This window comes from Cebus imitator, unplaced genomic scaffold (assembly GCF_001604975.1).
Source record: "Cebus imitator isolate Cc_AM_T3 unplaced genomic scaffold, Cebus_imitator-1.0 Scaffold267, whole genome shotgun sequence".
NCBI classification, from domain to species: Eukaryota; Metazoa; Chordata; class Mammalia; order Primates; family Cebidae; genus Cebus; species Cebus imitator.
This window is the reverse complement of record NW_016107582.1, coordinates 1-9,556: the sequence shown is the minus strand read 5'-3', so window position 1 is coordinate 9,556 and position 9,556 is coordinate 1. Positions and strand designations below refer to the sequence as shown.

The 9,556-nt window shown below is 34.9% G+C and overlaps 1 pseudogene; it reads right to left on the bottom strand.

Moving 5' to 3' along the window:
* Positions 1-3,564: 3,564 nt before the first annotated feature.
* Positions 3,565-4,605, bottom strand: LOC108284033 (annotated as a pseudogene).
* Positions 4,606-9,556: the final 4,951 nt, after the last annotated feature.

Below are 9,556 nucleotides of genomic sequence, written 5' to 3'. Positions count from 1 at the left end.
ACATGAAACAATTTTTATATGATAGTGGATTCCTTATTGGCTCTTTGGTCTTTAAAATCTACAGATTTGTTTTACATAATGGTCATTAACACATAAAACCTCAATAAGAAAGTCCCATAATCATCTCCACTTTATAGGTAAACAACAATGATATACCAAGGGTAAGTGACTTATCCAAGGTTGCAGATGGTGGAGATGAGATTCAAACCCAGGCAACATGGCTTTAGAACCTCACTCTGAGCCTTTATGCTGTATTGTATTGAGTCTTTTCGGGAAAAAGAAGGTGTATGTTTTCAAAAAGCTTAACATTTACAATCCTCACAGTAAATCTCAGATATCATATGCTTCATGAATCTCCATTTCAGGTAGGGTAAGGAAACTCAATGTTGCAAGTTTACATGTTTTATCACTTTTTCTTATTAAATAAAAAAATTACCTTTTAGTAATTGGGGTAGACAAAGCCTATCAATAGACTAAAGTTGGACCTTTCCTAAACATTGATTATTAAGCATTTTCTATTTTAGCAAGCCAGAAAAAGGAGACAGTGGCCAATTATTTTTTACATATAAAAGACTAATAAATCATTATTTGATGGGTGGAAATAAAAAATAATTGATGGTTCATTTGTTTAAAAATACCTTCAGGAGCTTAATAAGTGCAAGACACTGTTCTAGGTATTGAAATAATATGGGCAAAGACTTACTAGCAATTAAAAAGTACATAGCAAATTAATACAGTCAGCAAACATCAAATTATAAAGTATAGGAATATATCTGTCTAAAGGCAAAAAGTAATCTAAAAATTATTGCTGATGTACTGTAACAGACTTAGTAGATAAGTGTAGTCAACAAAATACGTTTTGTGTGTCAAAGGGCATATCTGTTGCTTTTAATGCTCACTTCAAAATAATTTGATTTTAAAAATAATATCACTAGTGTATTTCTGCTTTTTTCAAATGCAATTCTAAAATGTTATTCTTTAAGACTGACCTTTAAATAGGTTGCAAGTTATCAAAAATGAATAGTAAAAACTTAAATCAAGGGCATCATAGCTGAAGAAAAATAAATATAACATCTTAAAAGGTTACAAACACATGAGGAGTCAGAAAATCCAGTTAAGCATCAATTATATCAGTAATAAATGAAGAAACTCTGTTGCAGTAATATCCAGTTTTACTGGTAGCTCTCTGAGAAGAGCTAGGTATTCATGATGGCCTATTATAATGAATTATTGATGGACAGTTCACAGCCCTGCCACTAAATAATTGATAAAGTTGCTCTAACAGGGGCAAACTACAACAATTACTCTATAAATGTCTATGTCTGAACTCTCCATTTTAATATTTTTAAAAATACAAAAAGCTTCACATAGTGTAATAGTTGTCCTTTTAGTATCAGATAATTGAGAAAAATATCTCAATATGGATAAAAGTTACTATAAATTCAGCAATGCAGTTAAATAAATATGTATTTTATTAATAAAAAATAAGCATGTATTATTTATAATAGTATTTACATAGCTACCACTTGGGACAGTAGTGGGTTAATTACTTCTTTGCAATAGTTCTACAACCTCTCATTGGCTGAAGCAAACAATTTGGAACTATAGCTCTCTAGGATTGAGACTAAGCTCAGCAGTATGTTCCAAAGTCAGATTTTACTTGCAGACAGTCTTGCCGAGTGAAGGCTCCTTCCATCCTCAGTGCGTCTTGTTCCAAATATATCCATGGCCCTGCAGCAACTTGATATACAGCTGGTGAAGAAGTTTGTAGCTTATTTGTATAAATAAATATGTGGTGTTGCATCAACAGTCTAGTTCGTTTTGGGGAAAAGAAATTTTTGATCTAAAGACTTTCTTTTTAAGTGTTACAAGAAAAGGAAAAGAAAGTAAACAAGAAAGAGTAGATTGGAAGTGTATTCTCCACCATGATGTGGATAAGATCTTGGAAATATTATCATACAGTATTTCTGTAATCAGTTCATCTAAAGATTACACTCTTCATAGTACAAGTAAATGAAATAGTATCTATTTTTAAAGTCCCCCAGAATTGTTTTCCTTATTTTTTATTTGTCAATGTAAGTTTTAAGGGAAGGAACACAAATTTCTATGAAGATGTTACCTGATTCCTAAGTGTTGAGCTTCTCTTTAAAGAAGGAGAATAGGGGACTTTAAATGTGAGTATCTGAATTGTGGTCAATCAAGCCGTTCCTTGACATTATTATCTGAACCACAAATAGGTATCCTGCTATGAAGATTTTCATTCTCCTTTTGTCCTCTCTTACCTTTAATTTTTTCCTCCTAAATATTGTGGGATCTTTTTGAAAAGTATTAATGCACAAATATGAAACAGCTTAATCTTGTGTAAAGAATTTCCAAACTGGCTCATCTATTAAATGTATGACATGTAATGTTTAGGTAACTCCATTTACTCAGTTACTTTTTCTTTTCATTTTATAAAACAAACCTATTACAGAATTATCTGTGAAAATCAGCTACCTAAACAAAGATTTCAGGCAGTGACTCAGGGATTGGAGAACGCAAACCATCTTATTATTTGTTTTTTGAAATCTTGACTGTATCTGAAAACACTCAATGTATACTTTCAATTTAAAAGAATTAAAATGTATATTGATTGAGAAGTGTATAATCAGATGGGAAAACTGAAGCTGTTCCTAGAGTGTATAATAACAATTTGGATATTTGTTATTTTGAAACAATCCTTGGTTATATTTGGATTACTCAGTTTTATACAGTTTCAATGCCAAATACAATATCTGGTACCAAGTAAGAACTCAAATGTGAAAAACTGCTCATTTTAATTGGCTTTTAAAAATTCTTATTTTATTTAAAATTACATTAAAAAAAGAACTACAGAAACCATCTTTTTGCTCACATGCTTATTTTACAATAATAAATTATATTCTCCAAAAATAAGATATAGTGTGTATTCACATAATTGTTAAACACTTTCTTTGCTAACACAGTCTTTGTAAAATGAACAGGAAGAACTGCCAGGGTTCAGAAAATATAAGCGCTCAAGAGTTTTTCAGATGATCTCCTATCACTAGAAAGTTCTACATTCCAGCTCTCTGTAAAGTCTTTTTACTAAAGAGCTTATAATCCCGTGTCTACTTCTTTAGAAAGACATGCTTACTTCAAGGAGGATTTTTGTCCTCAGAGAACCTGACTTACAAGTACATCAGGAGCTTTGTTTTCCCCCTTGTGTATTTTGGACAGCTGAACACGGATCATGAATGAGTATGGGAGAAACTACAAAACTTCAAAATATTTGAAGAAATAAACAGGAATCTCAGAGAAGAAAGTAGGGAACCAGAAAACCATGAAAGAACACTAAATGGAAAAGAATGAGCAAATCTTATTCACCTATCACTAAATCTAAAAAATGTCAAAATACATGAAGACAACAAATGCTTTAGAACAAATGTTGAATGTATTGTCCTCCTTACTTGGCAAGTAATCACGCTTGTCTCTCTCTATCCAAGTGTTTGTTTTTGTACTTGACCTTAATTTCAAGTTAGTTTTGAAGTCTCTACAGTAATCTTTTTAATCTGTCTCTGCTTCTTCAGAAAATAAATTAGTTGTTGATGAATCACTCCTTAAGACCTTGCCACTTATGATGTTTTATTGCCTTCCAAAACCAGGGGTAAAAGAAAGCATATATCAAGGGATTCATAGCTGAATTATAATACACACACCACACTAAAATCTCATAAATATAAGGAGGAGTTATAAAATTCATATAAGCATCAATCACTGCGTCAATGAATCACTGTAGCCAAGAGATGAGAAATGCTGCCATAGCAATACCCAAGGTTTTGGCAGCCTTTCTCTCTCTTTTTGCGACTCTTTCCTTGTAACTCTCTGAGGAAGACTGAGCTTGGCTGGCTGTACTTTCTATCTTCCTAGCCTGATGCTTGGCCACCAAAAATATCTTACTGTATATAAACACCATGGCGACAGTGGGAATAAAGAATAGAAGAAAACAAAGTAGGACCCAGTTTTGAGTCAGTGGAGCCTGACAGCGTCCTACACAGGTGAGAGCAACTACTAATTCCTCAATCCCTTCTTCGCTGGCCCCCATGTAAAAGATCGAAAAGCTGTATGTGACAGAAAAGAACCAGGAAAGAATAATGCATATTCCTGAAACTGATACAGTAAACTTGGTTGGATAGGTCAGAGGATCAGTAACAGCAATGTATCCACAGAGATGCAGCATAAATGAAATAAAGAAGCAAAACAGAAGGATGTATCAAAACATGTATGGAATTTACAGTAACTCTCCCCAAAGTACCAACAGCTCTCCACAGACCTCACTGTGCTGAAGGGCATTACTGTGACTCCCACCAATAAGTCAGCACAGGCCAGCGAGGTGATCAGAAAGTTGGTAGGTGTGTGCAGTTGTCGGAAGTGAAGGATAGCAATCATGACCAGCAAGTTTCCAAACACTGCCAGCACAGCCCCAAAACCAAGGACAGCATAGAGGATAGCTTGAGAACCAGGCGAATAAGGAGTTTCAATGCAGGATCCATTTACATTTTCGTAATACAGTTCCACAGCCTCAGCTTGGGAGAAATTGGTCACCATTGCTTTCTTGCTTGAATGATTTTAAAGTTCTCAAATTCCTGCCTTCAAAACATTTTTAAAAAGGAGGCAATTTCAAAGTTTTCTAGAAGGGGAAAAAGGTCTCCAGTTAATATAATAAAAGTTTGTGATTCTTCTACCAATATATTTCCATATTAACTATAACCTCTTGATCTTTCCAAAAAGTGTTTCCACTTTCACATTTTAATATAGAGTGGAAATATGTTGCAGAAAGCCACATATGTTAAAAATATAGTCAAATATATTCCTAAATAAATGCCTGGCAATACACTTAGTCCAATGAGATATATAGATATAATTTGCTAATCATTAAAAAAATCCTTTTTGTGTGTGTGTTACTTTACCTTCTTAAAATCTCATCTGTAACCACAAAGTTGAGAAGTAATTAGACTATCAAAGGCTGAGCTTTGTTTATTACATTACCTCCCCTGAGCTGCACTTTAGCAGTAATGACAAACTATATTTCATTTCTTCATGATGGAAGAGGTAAACTACATCTCCTTCAAGCTATGCCCTCAAAATGCCTGTGGCATAGAGTGTGAAAACTGAGGGAAAGTTTCCTCAGAATAACTTTAAGCTTATTTTAGGAATACATTTCTTCTACTATTTATGTTTTCAGAATTTGTGAGTTTTTTTCCTTTTTATATTCTTTCATGATTCAGACAGCTTGAGGTGATTTACAGAACAAATCTTATTGAATTAATATTGTCAGTGTGAAAGTGTTTTCCAGGCTAATAGGCAGTGTTTGGTGTTTAAATTAATAAGAATTTATCAAAATAAATAATAACTCACCTAATATCTCACCTCCCCATCCTTAGAAAAACTGTGGTTTTAAACCTATCACAGAAGAATAGACAAAAACTGGGGTGGAGAGGAGGGCTGTTTTTAGATAGGCCATATCCTTGAAGGATAGATTCATGCTAAGTCATCCAAGGTGCAAATAGAGACCAAGCTGGCTTCTCTAGGTATATGAGTTTGTTCTTATACTGAGGCATATGGTCTCAAGAAAGTTTAGAGTTCACCTAACAACAGTGAATAGTTTTACTTCATTTAACCACGTATATAAACACCATGATTAGCTTAGGGTCTAATAAGTGCCACCTTGCATCTGAATCTTAATCTACAGGGTAGCTGAGATTACTATCATGGTACCCACACAACTTTGCTTCTAATCAAGAGAAGCCCTTTATGTTGAAAAAAGTGGAAGAGTAGGCTGATGCTGTGGGATTTGTACTCATATACTCAAAAGCTCAGAAGCATCTCACCTTATAAAATGGTGGAATGGTCTATTGAAGATTTCAATATAGTGTTGGTTGAAAACACCACTTTGGAGGGTAAGGTGTCATCCTAGGGAAGTGGTCTATGCTCTTAACAAGCTGACAACCCACAATGCTTCATAATCCATTGTCGCATCACAAGTCTTAGAGTCAAGGATAGAAATGTAGTTGGTATTTCCAAAGCACTCATCTGAAAAAATTTTCTTCCCATTGTAATAACTGTGATTTCTGCTGGTTTAGAGAGTTATCAGCCAATGAAGAAATGCTTCCGCAATAATATCAATGGATTTGTGCAATAATTCTATTGAATTAAAAGCTGAGATGCCATGTATTTATTTGAGCACTTAATGTTGTTGTGCAAATTAGCACAAAAGGGTGTTAGATTATTTGTGTTAGAATGTTTGTTGCTGTTGCAATAATCCTGGGTTGCTGCTGTGCAGTGAATACAGAAAGCTATATAACTGGAACTCATGAATGTTAAAGGAATTTTACAGGAATTATGTAATAGTGCAGTAAAGGTGGGATTTCTAAAGGCTCAGTTTTCTTAGAAATTAAGCACTCCCACTGAATAGAGAAACCTGAAACCTGTGGGAAGATGGCCCAGGTAGTGAGAAGGAAAAGACAAACTCTAACCCCATGACCAATCATAGAAAAGGGGATTGTTTATTTAACATAATTTTTAAATGTTCCTAATTTTTGAATTTGTGTAGGATAATTACTTTCATAACTTTATAATTTTTTAAATCTCCCTTTATCTAACTACTTTCTATAGAGTGTATTACAGGTTGACTATACCTTATTTGAAATTCCTGGGGTCAGAAGTGTTTCAGATTTTGGGTTTGTTTGTTTATTTGTTGGATTTTGGAGTATTTACATTGTCCTTACGTATTAAGCATCCCAAATCTGAAAATTCAAAATCTCAAATACTCCAATGAGCATTTCCTTGAAGTCTCATGGTGATGCTCAAAAAGTTTCAGATTTGAAATTCTGTGTTTCAAATTTTCAGATTTCAGATGCTCAACCTGTAGTGGTAAGTGACAGTATAATTTAGTCTATAAGTTATTGATTATTGAGAGAGGATCTTAAGAGAACTAGAGTAGGAACATACAGCACCCAGAAGTCATGAACTTGAAGCTGAAGCAATAACTGGAAGGACTGAGTTGCCACTTGGGTAAAAGATGAGTGTGTTTGGGGTTATATATGGAATTTATTACATAAAGAGAAAAAGAAGAATATTTAGATGTGAGTAGAGGAAGGTAAAGTATGTGGATTGTATGGGACATGTATTAGTTTGATTGCCCAATATTCAAATATTCTTCCTATTGGTGAGGAATATCAAGAGAGGGGAAATCAGAGCCCAAGGTATGCTATTGGCCCTCTCCATGCACCATGCCTCTCCAGTGTCTACAAGATGCATGCACGTACATGGGTCCACGAAAATGCCGTATATGCAAAGCAACACCCAGATGCCAAAGGAACAAAGAAATCAGAGAAAGAGGCAGAGAAATTCAGTTTGTCAATAAAGGATATTTTATTTGGGGAACTTATAGACAGAAGCGTTGTCTTGGGCAGTTACAAGACAGATAGATTTCCACACTGCAGCCCCCCTAGATCCAGTGCATCTTTCTTGGGGAAAAAGTATATGTGTTCTGGAAGGAATGTTCCAGTGGCTGTGAGCATCACCTCTATGATTTCTGAAGCAGCATCGCGGATTTCTTTAGAGGAAATTTAACAATGAACAGGCATTTCTAGACATCAACGAGACATTTTGGTGGTATTCCCAGACTTGGGGTTAGTCAGCAGATTAGCATTTAAAGTAGAGTCATTCTCGTCTCCACAGCCACTCAGAAACTGAAGATGTGACACAAACAGAGTGGGAGTAAGAGATCCTTCCCAGCACCTGCAGTGATGCTGTTCCATGGGATGACGACAGGATCTGCTAAGATTGCAAATTCCCATGGTGGCTTTCTGAGTAGACCATTCAGTGGTGGAATTCTCACCTGATTCCTCTCTGATCTTGGTTCTTATGTCTTCCTATAAATTATGGGATCTTCCTGAAACCTTTATAATAAATTAATTTTCTGCCTAAAACAATCTGAAAATGGATTTGATGTTTTGGATGAGAAAGAATAAAAATTCCAGGATGATTTCTTATATTCTGGCGTACATAAGCTGGTGGAGGAAAAAGCTTGGGTAGAGGGTTGAAGGGGAGATTTCCAGTTGGGATGTCTTGATGTTGAGATGCTTTCAAACAATCAGATTGGGAATGGTTTAACGAACAAATGGATAGATCTCTGTAGAGCTCAAAAGACTAGAGAGATTTATTTGGGGGCCATCATCCTGTATGTCACAATTAATCACCCAGGGAACTAAGAGTTAAGGGAATGGTTGTTCATTATGAATCTACCATGTGTCAGTTATCTACCAAATATTATTGTAAAGTAATGAAATTGCTTTTCTCATGTCTCATGGAAGTCAAATAATTAGAATCCTGCACTATGGCCTGAACAAAATTGTTCAACATGCTGGATTTTATTTTATGACACATGGAACAAGTTAGGTATAATGCATTAGTCTATTCTCATGCTGCTAGTAAAGACATACCTAAGACTGGTTAATTTATAAAGGAAAGAAGTTTAATGGACTCACACTTCCACATGGCTGGAGAGACCTCACAATCATGGTGGAAGATGAAGGAAAAGCAAAACGATGTCTTACATGGCAGCAGGCAAGAGAGAGTGTGTACAGAGGAACTTCTCTTTATAAAACCCAAACTGTCAAGAGAACAGCATAGGAAATCCCATCCTCCATTATGCAATTATCTCCCACTAGGTCCCTCCCATGACACATGGGAATTATGGGAGCTACAATTCAAGATAAGATTTGGGTGGGGACACAGCCAAACCATATCGTATAGTAATGGTTCTGAAATTTCTATTATTAGATTATTTCTTGACCAAAATCTAATAAATATTCTTAATCACAGGGTTCAAATGATGTAATAGTTTTTTCAACAATTTAAACAAATTTCCACTTCTTAATCAGTATCAGAAGAAATCTTTTGTCATGATAGTTTTCTTAATTTTTTAAAAAGAATATTTTCAATATTCAAAAAATATTCCTCACTATTTTTTGAGGAAAGTTTATTCATAATTTACTTAACAATATTACAAATTATGATGATTGAAAAGATTTTTAAAATAGCAGGTATAAAAATATAAAGGAGGTAGTGATACATTACTCATTATTTCTTGGCATTTCTTTATTACTGAACTATTTTTTTCTTTATATATATATTTTTTATTGCACTTTTTTATTGCACTTTTATTTTCTGGGGTACATGTGCAGAACATGCAGGATTGTTGTATAGGTACATACGTGGCAATGTGGTTTGCTGCCCCCATCCCCCCGTTACCTATATATGGCATTTCTCCCGATGTTATCCCTCTCCCCAACTTCCTACCCCCCACTGTCCTTATCTTATTTCCCCCCATCAGAACCCAGTGTGTGATGCCCCCCTCCCTGTGTCCATGTGATCTCATTGTTCAACACCCACCTATAAGTGAGAACATGCAGTGTTTGATTTTCTGTTCTGTGTCAGTTTGCTGAGAATGATGGTTTCCAGATTCATCCATGTCCCTACAAAGGACACAAAC